The sequence below is a fragment of the Trachypithecus francoisi genome, unplaced genomic scaffold, assembly GCF_009764315.1.
Source record: "Trachypithecus francoisi isolate TF-2019V2 unplaced genomic scaffold, Tfra_2.0 Lachesis_group2, whole genome shotgun sequence".
Lineage (NCBI taxonomy): Eukaryota > Metazoa > Chordata > Mammalia > Primates > Cercopithecidae > Trachypithecus > Trachypithecus francoisi.
Window position 1 is genome coordinate 102,140,477 of NW_022681465.1, and position 14,666 is coordinate 102,155,142.

At 44.4% G+C, this 14,666-nt stretch overlaps 1 long non-coding RNA gene across 2 annotated transcripts in view; it reads left to right on the forward strand.

Annotated features, from left to right (window-relative positions):
- Window positions 1–7,184, forward strand: part of LOC117064514 — a 69,372-nt gene extending 62,188 nt beyond the window's left edge. The window contains exons 3-6 of one of the 2 annotated variants that reach the window (XR_004429505.1): window positions 2,942–3,207; window positions 5,375–5,479; window positions 5,978–6,206; window positions 7,011–7,184. This is a non-coding gene — a long non-coding RNA (uncharacterized LOC117064514). The remainder of the gene's footprint in view (window positions 1–2,941; window positions 3,208–5,374; window positions 5,480–5,977; window positions 6,207–7,010) is intronic. The other variant, XR_004429506.1, reaches the window with a different exon arrangement.
- The last annotated feature ends 7,482 nt before the right edge of the window (window positions 7,185–14,666 follow it).

Sequence of the window (14,666 nt, forward strand, 5' to 3'; positions counted from 1 at the left end):
GCTGACTCCTTGCAGCAACCAACACCATTCAAAATCTCTCAGAATGTGCTGAGAGTATTTGTAATACCCTTAACTGTGGCTAAATTTAAGCTTTACCCGTGCCCTGTGTCTCTGACTCTGAGTCTCAGTTTGTGCCTCTCCTTGTCTGTGTCTCTATTTGTGTCTCTCTCTGTCTCTCTATTTCTCTGTTTCTGTCACTGTCTCTGCTTTTCTGTTTCTTCCTCTATCTCTCTCCCTCTCTCTGTATGTCTCCCTCTCTGTCTCTGTCTCTCTCTTTCTCTGTTTCTGTCACTGTCTCTCTTTCTCTGTCTCTGCTTTTCTGTTTCTTCCTTTATCTCTCTCCCTCTCTCTGTATGTCTCCCTCTCTGTCTCTGTCTCTCTCTTTCTCTGTTTCTGTCACTGTCTCTCTTTCTCTGTCTCTGCTTTTCTGTTTCTTCCTCTATCTCTCTCCCTCTCTGTCTCTGTCTCTCTCTTTCTCTGTTTCTGTCTCCCTCCCTCTTTCCCATACACCTGATCAGCGGTGCCAGGGCTCTCACCACCCTCTGCCTTTAGGAAAGCAGCCTGAGTCATACTCATCCTGTGCTCAGCAACTGGACATGATGTCTACTCCCCCAGAAAGCACAAAAAGTTTCCAAATTCACTTGGTCCCCTCAATAAAAATACTTCATCAATGCTTTCCCCTGGCCAGAGGGAGCCGTGTCTGTGCAGAAGCCCCTGAGCAGGTGAACCATCACTCATTTATGAAAATGAAAGATTCATGAGAAACTCCTCTGGGTTGCCAGCAGAGTTTATGCAGGTTCTGATCTACTTTAATTTAATTAAGCTGTGTTTATTTAATCAGCCCAGAGATATGTATCCTCAGGCAGGAATTTGATGACTGCTTCTGAACCGTGTTTTCGTGTGGGAGGAGAAGGGCTGTGACCTACTTGGTATTTTTGAAGGATTGGGGGCCCAAGAGGCAGGCTAGCATTGAGGCTCAGACTGGACCCTGCAGGGACACTGCATTCAGCAGCTGTGCATGCGATTGTGTGTGCCTGTGTGAGTGTGAGTGTGTGTGTGCATGTGTGAATGTGTGTGCCTGTGTGAATGTAGACACATATGTGTGCAGGTGCAAGTATGTGTGTGTGCACGTGTCCAGGCACCCTGTGGCGAGTGTGCACGGGCAGAGCTCTTTTTGCTCAGTGCCCCGGGACCTTGGGGCAGGACTGTCAGGGAAGCCAGACCTGCCAGTAGTCTGTGTTCTCAGCCACCACAGGAGAAAAGCATTAGAGAAACAAGATCATACTGAGACATTAGAGAAACAAGATAATACTGAGGCATTAGAGAAACAAGATCATACTGAGGCTTGAGGACAGTGTTGTTCAAATTGTGCTCCATAAATCTCCATGGATGCTGGTTAAGCACACTGTTGCCCAGGTTCCACACCAAGGCTTGCTGAATCACACTATAAATAACCTCAGGAGTGTTTGCATTTTAAGCATGGAGGCGGGACAGGCAGAGGACAGTGACTGAGACCCATTTAGTGGGAATCATGATGCTGGTAGTGGGCATGGGTGTCTAAGCCTCACACCCGGGTCTGGGCAGTGATCAGTGTGAGCTGCGCAGCCGAGTCATTTATGGGTGGGGCGGAGCCAGGGTCCAGGCAGGAAAGTGGTGCATTATCAGTTTATCAGTTTTCAAAGAGGTAGAATAAGAGGGAAGGGCTTCCTTGTGGCCTGAGGAGCAAGACCAATGATCTTCAGCTGGGAAGGAAGCCGGCTAGGATCCCACAGGAGAAGCCCTGGAGAGCAACCTCAGGCTGGTCTCAGAGTGGCCAGAGATGGCAGAGTGAACAGACTGGCCAAGTAGCATAATTCTGGGGCTAATTCAAGGAGCACAGCTGATCTGCTGTTATAGCCTGTGTGGGGTGAGGGAGGGATTGTGATCCTCAGGGTCTAACGAAGGCTAGACTGTGGCAAGCAGTAGGAGAGAGCAGACGTTAGAGATCCTTCAAAAGAATAATGAGAATAATGAGATTTGGTGATTTTTTTTTTTTTTTAAAGAAAATTGGAATGAAAGGAAAGAGAAGAAACTTCCAAATTCAGGAAAAACATATACATACTTGGGTCTAGCACTGTGAGAATCAGTTTTGGAAAGCTGATGACATTTGGAAATACCTGGCCACCCCTTCCTGAGCTCTCTGATTCCTCTGCTTTTTCAGCTTTGTTCGTCTCTCCTTAAGAGAGCATATCCACTAATACAATTAGAAAAACAGAGACTATCCTGTTTATGCTGTTGATTTCAGTTCTTATCTTTCAGTAGAAGAGAAGTTCTTTATGTCTCGAAACGTCTCCTGGTCAACTTCACCTTGGTAGTTCTCCATAATCTGAAACTTAACATGATGCAAATCACATCACATCATCTTTCTTGTATTGTAGCTTGGGCAAGCTCTGTGGTAAGGTCTTCTTCAGTGCCTGAGGTCCATGAGCTGATGGGGGACATGAAGGGCTGGGAATGAACAGGAACCCAAGGGACAACTGCAGCCAATTTTTAGGGTCCCGGGAAAGAGCCTTCAAAAGGGGTGACAGACTTAGGCCTCTTCTTATCACATAAGATTATGTTCAATGTAAGTGATGATACAAATCACCAATAATACTGTGGTGTGTGTGTGTGTGTGTTTGTGCATGCGTATGTGTTAGAAACAAACAAGGAACTCAGAAACTCTTTTCCAGAATTAATCATGCTGAAAAAATAAATGAGCCCCCATTTTCAGCTAGCATCAGTTGACAATTGTGGCAGACAGCCTCCAAGATGATCTGCAGATTCCTGGCCTCTTGGCATTGATACACCTGTAGAGTTCCCTCCCACATTGAACAGGGTTGAGGATATTGAAGAAATGGTGGCGTGTGACATCTGAGCCTAGGTCACAAAAGACACTGTAGCTTCTGCCTTGCTCTCTTAGATCACTCATTCTAGGAGAGACCTTGGGAGAAGAAGTCATGAGGACAGTCAACTAGCTGTTTGAAGAGGTCCACATAGTGGGAAACTGAGGCCTCCTGCCAACAGCCTTGTGAATGAATCATCTTGGAAGTGGATCCTCCAGCCCCTGTAAAACCTTCAGATGACCACACATCTGACTGACATTTTGACCTCAATGTTATGAAAAATCTTGAGGCAGAAGCACCCACCTAAACCAATCCTGTATTCTTCACCTACAGAAACTATGAGGTACTAATACATGCTTACTGTTTTAAGCTGCTAAGTTTTAGAACAATTTGTTATGCAACAATAGGTAACTAATGAAACAATACTAACAATAACTTGATATACACCCATAAATATGATATCCAGACAAAATCAGAAAGTGTTTATGTATGCACTGCATTGTTGTGTTTCTTTATAGAACAAAAGGAATCCTATGTTTTTCGGATCCTTTTCTCAAGTCATTGCCAGTGATACAGGGCCCGTGAGCCCTGAAATTGGGGCTCAGCCTGGGAGGGTTCTTGGCTTCACCCAGGAAAGTACTCAAGGGTAGGCCAGTGGTGCCAGATAGCAACTTTTATTGAAGAGGCCATGTATGGTAGCAGCAGAGGCACTGGTCCTTGTGGAGTAGGGATACCCCATATGCAGTGTGCCCAGAGTAGCAGCTCAGAGGCAGTTCTTCAGTCATATTTATACCCAATTTTAATTACATGCAAATTAAGGGGAAAGTTATTCAGAAATTTCTAGAAAAGGAGTGATAACTTCCAGGTCATTGCCATGGAAAGGGGCAGTAATTTCTGCATATTGCCATGGCAATAGTAAACTGACATGGCACTGGTGGGCACGTCTTACGGAAAGGTGCTTTTGCCTCTTTCCTGTTTCAGCTAGTCTTCAATCTGGTCTGGAGTTCAAGCCCTGCCTCTGGAGTCATGTCCCACCTCCTACTTCACCAGTACCTTCCCTCTCCTCCTGATTAGTGTGAGGATAGCTCATTTCAGAGTCTACACCACTGGGAGGGCAGAGGAAATGTGCCAGATTAACTATTTATTGTTTTGTAATATGATGTAGCCAAATGCTTTCACTCTACGATGTCCCCCAGCCAAACTCCTCAGATTAGTCAATTAGGATTGATCCATGCACCAAGAAGGTGAGTCTATTTTTTTTTGTTTTCTTTTGCAGAATAACTCTGATATTAATGGAGAAGAGTAGCAGAAAGTGTGCTAGGACCTGATAGCACACTTTCTGCTAGCATATCTGTTTTTTTTATAAAAAACATATTGTCTTACACTTAACATTTTCATTTATATTAGTTCTATAATTCCTCCCCAAAATATTATTAAGCAGGTATAATTAGGTCCATTTTTTGGATGAAGAAACTGAACAGAACTTGAACATAGTCTAATTTAATACTTTTCCCTCTAAATCTACACTGTCCAAAATGATAGTCAGTAGGCACATGTGGCTAGTAAGCATGTGGACTTACAGCACACTTAAGCACTTGAACTTACATGTTGCTCATAAGCACTTGAATTTACATGTGGCTAGTAAGCACTGCAAATGTACTGAATTGACATGTGCTATAAATAGTATAAAATCCACATAAGATTTCAAAGATAGCATGAGAAAAATAATGTCAAATATTTTGTTAAATTTTACACTGATTACACATTGAAATGATATTTTGAATGTTTTCCTATTGTTAAAATTGACTTCACCTGTTTCTTTTTACTTAAATTTTTTAAAATTGTAAATTATTGTGAGTATATGACAGTTCTTTTTACTTTTAAATGTGATATGGTTACTATAAAACGTGAAATTATATGTATGGCTTGCATTTGCGTCCCAGGTTATATTTCTACTGGACAGAACTGCTCTAAACTAAGGCTGATATTTTCAGACTCACAACCTCAAGTTACCCCAAGACAGCCCTCATATCATCCCAGGGCCGCTAGGAGGGGAGAAAAAAATATAACATTGATAACCCCCTGTTTTTCATGTTTTGATATTTCATCATGAAAGGGAAGAAACTGAGCACCCTGGTAGTGCTGGGGCAGAAGGATCAGATGCTATCCAATATCCCGGTGAATTTCTTTGAAGTGTAATCTTGTGTCACAAGACCTTTCCAAACTTATTCAGGTGTACAAAGCACTAAGGAAAAGTTCAGACCCCTGAGCCAGAAAACTTCATTTTCCACATTAAGATCAAAGGAGTACGCGGGAGAGATGTAGTACTGGGCGGTCTGTTATAACAGGGTCAGAGAGAGGACCAGAAAGGGATGAGAAAAGCAAAAGACTGCCCAGAAAGTCAGTCAGTGAAAACAAGTGACTCGTGTATACTTTCATGTATTCATTAATGTAGCAAATATCCACTTATTGTCTGTTACTCATTGCTTAATGTGTCCTCTTATCTACAGGCACTGCTCCAAATTCTAGGGATACAGTGGTGATCAAGGATCAAGGTTTCTGCCCTCTTAGAATTTGTTTTCTAGAAGCAACAGAGAATAATATACAATGAATAAGTAAATATGATAAGTTCAGATTCTACTAGTTAGATTATAGGTTGGCTGCTATAACACAGAGACCCAAATAGCAATGACTTAAGCAAGAGAGAACTTCATTTCTTTCTCATGTATAATAACAATTGTGAGTGAGGAGTCTAGGGTGGGATGAGCACTCCTATAGTGTCAGAGACCCAGGTTCCTTCTATCTTGCTGACCTGTCAGTACTGGATCTGTGGTCATCTATAAGATTCCAGATCAATCACCATCTCTTCAGGCAAGCAGGAAGGGAAAGAGAAAGTGAAGGCCACTCCTCTTCCTTTTAAGAATATGACCTAGAAGGTGCGCACATTGTTTAATTCACATCCCATTGGCCAGTACTTAGTCATATGACCATCCTAGAATCTAGCAAGGTAGTCTGGGAAATGTAGTCTTCATTTCCCAGTGACTTGTAGTTAGCTTAAAAAATGTTTTACATTTTTTTCTTTAAACAAAAACAATGTTTTTCTTTAAATGAAGGAAGAAGAGGACAGATATTGAGGGGCAACTAATAGTATCAGCACAATGGTGAGTTGCACAACTGCTACATTCACAATGTCAATAGTAGGACTGCATTGCTGGAAAGACCAGGCTCTGACAATCCTTGGATAAATCACACAGGATTGACTTATGCAAGGATAGAGAAGGATATCAGCACTGTCAGGACTCATGGCAGAGAGATCAGCATCATTTTCTAGGACATAGAAAGGTGAACACAAAATCCTTTCCAAGAGAAAATCCAGTTGCACATAAAAATATGTGAAAGCATAGAGGTCACATTAAATTATCAGGAAGCCTAACTCTTCCCCGCTGGACCCAGGACCTATCCTGTAGAGACAAAATATGAATGAAAGAGAGTTGGAGAAGGGGGTGTCACATGACTTATTAGCAAGTATGTACAAGGATGGTGTCTCTAGGGAACTAATACTTGAATAGAGACCTGAAGGGTTAGACAGAGTTCCTTATATAAAGCTTTCCAGGAATAGGGAAATGAGAGGAGGGAAAAAAAGGAGAAGATGAGAAAAGGAAGGCAGCTCTTACATTTAGCACTGGAGGGACATCTTTATCAGATAAAATGGCAGAATCTGCCTCCTTCAGGTATTCCCTAATGTTTGCCTCTGGCAACTTTCCATACAAATTTCCCCAAACCAGTGCTGATAAAAGAGCTTGGCGTCAGTTTTCCCTGAGCTCAGAGTCCTGTCCTTCCCTTTCACTCATTTTCCTTGTCTGTTTACCCAGGATGCCCCACCCTGCTCTTCTCTCAGGGTTGTTGTGAGATCAGATGCAAGAGGAGGTATGAGGGTGGCTGTCATGTGCATCGCTGCGTTCTGGGGCAGGGAGGCACAGCACCTGGCATCCAGTGGGACTCAGTACTGTTATTTCTATTATGATGGTTGCAGTTGGTTGATTTCCTCAATTTCCAGGCCTTCAGTACAGATTCAATTATGATTTTGAAATGCTTTTTTTTCTATCATACTAATTAACGATGGTTTGTTTTTTCTTGTCAAAGCAGGTGCTTGGATATTTTTAGAAGATTTCCCTTTGTCAAAGATTCCGTGACTTGGTGTGGGGTGGTGTGAGCTGTGCCCAGTGGAACATTTAGGTCATTGGTTGGGTGAGAACTCTGTTCTCTGCACCCTTGTAGAATGTACATATAAATATGACTTTAAATAAAAGTCAGCGTTTTCTGAATTTCTTTTTGTGCCAACCCAGACATACCCCTTTTAAAAATTATGGCTGGTTAGTAAACTCTGTTTGTTTTGTTTCTCCATCTGTGCCATGTGCTTTCCCCAGATAGCTTGTAGAACTTTGCTTAGCACAGGGGCTTTGGAACCATTTTGCATGGTTCCACTTTCGCTCTGGGAAGATGGGGAGTTGTGGAAGGAGTTTGGACAGAAGACTTATTTAACTCCGGTTTCATCTTGGTTCCAATTATCTACATACTCATTCATATCCACCCACCCATCCATGCCTTCCCACTCATTCTTCCACTGAGCATCTTCTATATACCAAGTTTCACAGCAGTATGAGGGTTTGCAAGCACAGAGATGAAAAAGAGAGTCTATGCCCATGAGGACCTTGAAGTCCAATAATGTGGTCTTATATAGCAGGGTGTTAGATGCTATGAGAAAGGAACGCATGAGAAGGATGAGAGCTCAGAGGACAGCCCCTCTTCTAAGATTGAAGGTTCAGGGAAGTCTTCCTATAGATGAGACTGAACGGAATCCTGAAGGATATAGGGGGTCAGAGAAGGCTTAACAAGTAGAGGAAACAGCAAGTACAGAGACATATTGGGGTGGAGAATTTGGCACGGTATGGGAACTGCAATCCGTTTTAGTACAGTCAGAGCATAGCATGCAGGATGGGGGTGGAGGGTGAAAAAAAATGATGCCAGAAAGGTGAGCAGGGGCAGGATCGTCAAAAGTCCTAGGAGCTGTGGTAATGAGTTTGAACCAAGGGGAAATCCTCTAAGATAATTTAGAGCAGGAGAGTGATGAGCAGATTTGTAGTTTTTGAAAGCTTCTTCCAGCTTCAGGGTGGAGGCTGGACTGAAGGAGGTCAGACTCACTGAGGGAAATGGGATCAGTCGGTGGCTGTCACAGTGATGGTAGGACACAATGGTGAAGACCCAGCATTAGGTAGTGGTCGTGAAAGAGAGAAGGAGACAGTTCAAGACATGCCCGAGGAGTGGAATGGATAGGGCTTGTTGCTAGATGGAATATGGAAGTGAGGGAGGAGGAGGCTTCCGTGTCTGAGTGACAAGGGTGTCACTAATTCTTGCATGTAACATAGGAAAGAGGACAGCCTTGTGGCAGGATGCGTTGAGTTTAGGCTCACCATCTAAATGTTGGGTGAGATAGAGATTTGAGAGAGCTGAGTGGGAGTGTGGTTGCCCAGGGAGAGAGTAAAGACTTGAGAGCCGGGCGCAGTGGCTCACGCCTGTAATTCCAACACTTTGAGAGATGAAGGCGGGTGGATCACCTGAGGTCAGGAGTTCGAGACCAGCCTGACCAACATGGTGAAATCCCGTCTCTACTAAAAATACAAAAAATTAGCCGAGAGTGGTAGCATGTGCCTGTAATCCCAGCTACTTGGGAGGCTGAGGCAGGAGAATTGCTTGAACTCGGGAGGCACTGAGATCACGCCATTGCACTCCAGCTTGGGCAACAAGAGCGAAACTCCATCTCAAAAGGAAAAAAGAAGAAAAAAAGAGTTGAGGAGAGGAGAAAGCCTGCACCAAAACCCCAGGAAACCTGTGTTTATTGAGAGGCAATGGAAGAGTAATTAAAAAGGAATCAAGGAGGAACAGCCAGAGATGTAGGAGTTCTGGCAGCCTAGGCAGCAGAATTCCCGGGAGTCACATGTTGTGAAAGGATGAGGAGAATGAGTATGGAAAGCTGCCCATTGGATTTAATGACAAAGAATTTTGTGGCTGTCTTGTAGAAAGCATCTCTGGTGGGGTGAGGAGTGAATGGCGTGTGAGGAAGCTGGTGTGGAGGGTGAAGACGAGCCTAAACCTGTGGCTGTGAAGTGGGAAAGGTGGCTAGAGAGGAAGACGAGAAGGGCAGGTGACTGGCCCGGGGCTCACAGTGAATGAAGATATTAAATTAATTCATCCACCTAATTATTAGGTGCCTGTTGTGCAGCATGTTGTGCTAGGCACCAGGTATAAAGAAACTTGAGACATGCCTTCCAATGTGTAAAATTTAATGAGTAAAGCCCCAAAACTGCAGGATCAAGAGACCCACTTTCCTATGTTTGCTAAAAAATAATGTGCTGTAGTAAAAATGACACAGATTTTGGGTAAAGATAGATCTGGGTTCAAATCTTGACTGTTTCTTTCTGGCTGTGTGATCTTGGGCAAATTATTTAATCTCTCTAAGCCTCAGTTTTCACATCTGTAAAATGGGAATAATAATATCCTCCCATATAGATTTCTTGAGAAGATCTGAGATAAGGTCTATTAACTCTGTAAGGGTAAGGGATTTGTCTAGATTACTCAGTATTGTATCCCCAGTACCAAGCATAGCATAATGCCTGGCCCATAGCAGGGAGTCAGTAGATATTTGCAGAATGAATGGATGACAGAAGGTACGTGAAGATCCTGGCATACAGGAGGTGATCTGTAAAGGGTAGCCATTCTTCCTCACTGCTCTAGGACCTGTGAGGATCTGTCACTGGATGTATGAGGATGAGATAATGAATTACCAGGTGAAATCCTAAAGCCTCTGGTTGGCAATGAGATGTAGGGTGGATATCCTGTTCTGAACACTTGGCTCATGATGGGTGTGAATGGGTAAGGGAAGCAGCTTGTGCCTTGCCAGAGGCAAGCCATTGACAGCCCTGTGCAGTTACAGGGAAGCTGAGGGGAAGAAATGTTAAGCATGTGCTGACTTACATGTGACCTCAGGTGAGAGGGACAGGCTGTTCCAGTCGTCTCATCTAAGTGAGCAGCTTCTAGCTCTCAGGTCTGTGACTCTCAGTGGCCTGGGCCAGCTAAAAGGGTCCTGCCTGTCCACTGGTGCTGGCCTTTTCTGGCTACTCTTCCCTGTTCACAATTTAGATGCTCAAGGCGTCAGGAAAGATAACAGGCAATTTACCTCTTTGTTAATTCCTGCCTGAATGAAAACAAAAAAATTGTCGTGTATGTTTTCTCCCTGGAAAAGTCATACCTCCTCAATATTTAAAAAAATCCTAGGACAGCAAAAAGAAAAAAAAATCACCAAATTGGTGTGGTTTCAGAGTCATGTTTTTCTTTTCTTCTGCCTGGTTTTTAATATACTCTCTGCCTACTTTCTTTTGTTTTTGGACTTGAGGAAGGCCAGAGCTGCTTTTTCTGAAAGAATGATGCTCCGCGACTGGCAAGACCAGCGAGAGAGACACTTTGGCACATTAAGAAGCCAAAGGCTCATTAGTGTCTGTTTACTACCTTGCAGAACGCTCCAGAAGAAGAACCTGAGACTGTCATCTCCTGGAATGGGGCTCCCCAGAGCTTCCTCACTCAGGATGTGCATAATGAATGCAGCAGCCTGGGCAGGGGAGGGCGTCGCATGCTGGGCCTGTGGTCCCAGGGGCAGCCTCATCTTTCCCTGGTTCCTTCCAAAGCAAGGCATTCTGGGCAGGGAGGGATGATTTATGATCTCTCTTTGGGCTTAGCGTGGTTGCTGTGGGAGGAAGGACGCTGCTCTGCACAGGAGCAGGAGCAGAGCACCCACACAGCATGCAGAGGATTGCTGGACACATCTCACATAGTCAGGGTTGGAGAAGACCTCGTGATCACCTGATCAGCCTCTCAAGTCTACAGAGGCAGAAAATGAGGCACAGGGAGAAAACGGGGCCGGATGAAGGCCCACTCCTAGCCCGTGCCAGAGCAGAGGAACGTCCACTCATGCCTAATCCAGTGCATTGTGCTGATTCCTCTCTCTTGGTGGTGAATTTTCCCATCTGGAAAACTAGGCTGATACTGTAGATCCTAGCTTACAAAAACATTCTCCACTGGAATGTGAAAGAATACACAATTGGGAGTCAGAAGACATTGGTTTGAGTCCTAACCCTGTGGGATCTTGGGCAAGGCACTTTGCCTGTTTGAATCTCAGTTTACCTTCTGTAACATGAGGGGAATTATCAACAATAATAGTTAATATTCTCGAACCCTCACTGTGGGCCAGGCAATGTGCTGTTAGGGTTATTTCGTTTATTCCTCTTAATAACCTTAAGAGGGAGGTACTATTATTCCTGTATTAAAGATGAGGAAACTGAGGTTGACTTTAATTAGCTTGTGTAAGGTCTCAGAGCTAGGTGACAGTATTTATCTCACAAGGTTTATGTAAGAGTTGTATAAGCTGCTTATGAATGTGTTTTTTGATTATGAAATACGCATGCAAACGATTTTCCATGTAAAAGTATTTTGAATTTTTTTTGAGAAAAAGTCCTGAATGCCAAGTCATCACTGTTTGATCTTATCTGCCAAATGTTCTTTGAATTGCTGCTGAGTGTGAAGAACCATGTCAAGCACTGGAGAGGAGGGCATGCTGCAACCCCCGCTCTCATGGAGGTTACAGTGGAGGTTACAGGTCAGCAGTTAATGCAACCACCCAGGTAAAAATGACAAGTGGGATGTGAGCCCAAGAGTGGGAATGGATGGGGGGTAAGGGAACGAGCTTTGTCTGGAACAGTGGTTTCCAAACCTGGCCATTCCCAGGGATTCTGATTTACCAGGGAAGGAAGGGGCCCAGACATCGTTGTTTTTAAAGCCCTCTGGGATTGCAATGGGCCACCACAATTCAGACCTGCTGATCTAGATGATGAAGACACCTCCCCAGGGAGGTAACATTTAAGCTAGGGGCTGCTGGAGTTTGAAGAATTCATTCTAACTGCAGCTGACAGCTTTGCCAGGTAGACGTTTCTCTCTTCTGACAGGGAGGGCTGGAGACCACGGTCAGGAGGGACCCCCAGGTGAGCTGCACCTCCTGAGAGAAACTCAGCCAGACGGCAAGGCTGCCCACCCCTCCCTCCACATTCACTGCCCCACATTGGTGGAGAGAAGTGGTTTCCTTGGGAACTGATGGCTCCACCTGTCGCCTCTGTGCAGCCAGCTGTTACTGTGTAGGAGCTGGGTGAGGAGTAGATCCAGGATTCTTGGAGGTGTGACTTTGAAGACAGGTTTCTCCCTTCACCCATCAGGCTGCCGATGGAGGCTGCTCCCCAGACAGGCTACATCCATGGTGCCCCTTCATGTCACACAGCCAGGCCTGGGAGATGCAATCTCAAAAAACACGTTCAGAGACAGTGCATACAATTCTTACAAAGACTCTATGAGGGAGGTACTATCAGCCAGCAGTGAGACCTCAGGCCGGTTGATTAAACTCTGAGCCTCAGTTTCATCACCGATAAAATGAGGATAATAGTGGTATGGTGTTTTATAAAAACAACCATAAGGGTGTTTTTATGAACGAGTAGCCAGGACAGAGGAAGCCCCTTTGATGCTGGCACATGGGGTGAAGGCTCATGCCCACCTCAAGTCAGCTCTGCCAGGTCAGCTGTATCATGCATTCAGTAAATGAAGTCACACCTAGGCCAGGTGAAAGATGTGCCCTTAGCACGCTAGCCAAGAGGCCTTGCTAATTCTGAGCCCCCAGATGAGGAACACCAATGTTGGTTGGAGGCAGGCCTCCTCTAGGGAAAGGGCTGCTCTTGGAGCAGAAGTAGAGACTGACTGCTTGCCCCAGTGTCAAGAAAGAAGATGGAGCTGAACATGACCACCCATTCTCCCCCATTTACCAAGCAGAGAAGTTTCCACCTCCACACGTGCAGTGGGAGTACAAGGTGAAGGGAATCTAGAGTCTCACCCACTGAGGAGGTTTCCTCTATCCAGACACACAGCATGAGTGCGGAAGAAGCATTGCAACCTCTACCCCCACCCAGCCACCATCTTGCATATGAAACCCTGGAGTTTTAGAACTAAAGGTACTTTAGTTTTTGAACTAAAGGTACTAGACCAACCCACTCATTTACAGAAGAGGAAATAGACTCAGAGGGAGAATGACTTGATGAAGCGGAAGAGCTGAAACTCAAACACAGTCTCCTGGCTCCTGGACCTGTGTCTGTTTCATGTCCAGGGTGTAGCTGGCAGGGCTTTTTCCAGGTCATACTCTAGGGACGTGAACATCTCCAGCCAGGCCCATCCCTATCAGCATTGCATGTAGGGGATGACACTCAGCCTTGCTACTCCGTTCTTTAGTTAAATGTTTCACAGATGAATGAGATGAGATATATCCGGGTGACATCTCTTCTGTTTAATTGTAATATTATAACTGTTTCTCAATATATAACCTTTAATATGCATCTATCAAGCAAATGTCTATTCTTTTTTTTTTTTTTTTTTTGAGACGGAGTCTCGCTCTGTTGCCCAGGCTGGAGTACAGTGGTCGGATCTCAGCTCACTGCAAGCTCTGCCTCCCGGGTTTACGCCATTCTCCTGTCTCAGCCTCCCGAGTAGCTGGGACTACAGGCAATCGCCACCTCGCCTGGCTAGTTTTTTGTATTTTTTTAGTAGAGACGGGGTTTCACCGTGTTAGCCAGGATGGTCTCGATCTCCTGACCTCGTGATCCGGCCGTCTCGGCCTCCCAAAGTGCTGAGACTACAGGCTTGAGCCACCGTGCCCAGCACAAATGTCTATTCTTTAACATGTTCTTGTCCTTGTATTTCATGCATAATGAAACCAAATGGAAGAAACAGCCCTGCATTATCACCTTCCTGCTGGATCTGCTGTCTTCCCATCCCAATTCTGCCTTTACAACGTGGCCTTTGCCTTTGACAACACATCTAGGACAATGCCACTCCCAAATCGGCTCTGCTCACAGCAGGGCTACTACCTGCCTCGTTCTGGCCATGTGGGAATGTTTCTAATCGTAACATGTCAGAACTGGAAGGGCTCTTACAGATTATCTGGTCCAGTGGATTTTAAGATCCTCATTTCCTTAGTGAAACTCTCTTATAAAACACAATCTTAGGTGGACTTTTAAAGGTGGAACTCTTGGGAGGCAGCAGGGGGTCCAGGGCCAGAGGCTCTCCCACTCGGCTTTCCTTTTGCCCTGTTCTTTTCCATCTTCTAGCCCTCTAAGATAAGGTGCCCATGTTGCAGATGAGCAAAGTGAGTTCCAGAAAATGAAGTCACATGGTTGGTGAGCCTAGATTCTAGAGTTTGATAACAAGTTGTTTACAAAAAAGTAAGACATACTTTTCAGTTTTCATTTGTAAAAATTCTGATATTTTTGGCATTAAGTAAATGAGTAAAAATGAGTCTTTAGTTACAGAGTTAGTCTTTTAATTAGTTTGTCAAATATTTGTTAAGCACATGATCTTACCAGTTGCATTAAAAATTCATGATCTGAATGTAGATACAATAAACATCAGTCTTTGGTGCTAATGAAAATCAGAGAGTGCCTATAATTGAGATTAAATTCCGTTACAAGTAATAAACACTCCCAAGTAATGGTGGCTTAAACAAAATGGTACTACATGTCTGTGATGGTTAATACAGAGTGTCAACTTGATGGGATTGAAGGATACAAAGTATTAATCTTGGGTGTGTCTGTGAGGGTGTTATCAAAGGAGATTAACATTTGAGTCAGTGGGCTGGGGAAGGCAGACCCACCCTTAATCTGG